This window comes from Nothoprocta perdicaria, unplaced genomic scaffold, assembly GCF_003342845.1.
Source record: "Nothoprocta perdicaria isolate Ctin4 unplaced genomic scaffold, notPer1 scaffold_6, whole genome shotgun sequence".
NCBI classification, from domain to species: Eukaryota; Metazoa; Chordata; class Aves; order Tinamiformes; family Tinamidae; genus Nothoprocta; species Nothoprocta perdicaria.
In genome coordinates, this window is record NW_020455865.1 from 9,853,450 (window position 1) to 9,854,140 (window position 691).

Here is a 691-nt window from a genome sequence, read left to right on the forward strand (position 1 = left end):
TCCCCGCTCCCGCGAGCTGGGCCGGGCTGCGCTGGCACCTTCCCTCTGGGCACGGATTCACCTGCCCGCACCGGAGCCTGGCGGAGATGTGGGCGCCGCGGGGAGTGGGYGGCCCGGGCGGCCCTCCCGCTGTCCCGCGGCGCGGCTGTGGCGCCCAGGTTGTGTCCTGGCAGCGGGGGCCGGGCCGCGCGGCCAGGGGCTCTGTGTGGGGCTGCAGGGAGAGGCCGGGGCGCCCCGAGGGCAGCCCTGCGGGAGGCCTTGCCTGGACCTGCGGCGGTTGCTCCGGCGCRGGCCTGGCACAGGGAACCCCCGGACCCCAGCGTGGCAGCAGCCCCCTCGTGATGCCGTCATCCTCCTCCTCCAGGGTTGTTATGCACGGGCCTCCCACTGCAAGGATCCTGCGAGTGCTCTGTGCACTTGTGCAAGCTGGAGAAGTAATTTGGTCAGCTCGGTGCTGTGTGGCCAAAGGGGTATCAGATCTTTGAGCTACGAGGAACACATCCCGTGAGTTTCCTTCTCTCCCTTGTGCACAGCTGATGTCCTGGCTAATTTTTCAGTTTTGCTACCTTAACCCAAACGCTCTTTCAACAGCGAAGGAAGAAGGAGAAGAGCTTCCAACCTGATTTAATGTCTCTGCAATGGGGATGAGCGAGACACTTGCAGCTTTGGTGCTTTATTTTCTTTATCTCCT

General features: G+C 64.0%; 1 long non-coding RNA gene across 1 annotated transcript; it reads left to right on the forward strand.

The window, feature by feature from the left end:
• The first annotated feature begins 380 nt into the window (after positions 1-380).
• LOC112955806 lies at positions 381-691 on the forward strand. The gene is made up of 2 exons (XR_003250947.1): positions 381-504; positions 592-691. It is a non-coding gene; the product is annotated as an uncharacterized LOC112955806 (long non-coding RNA).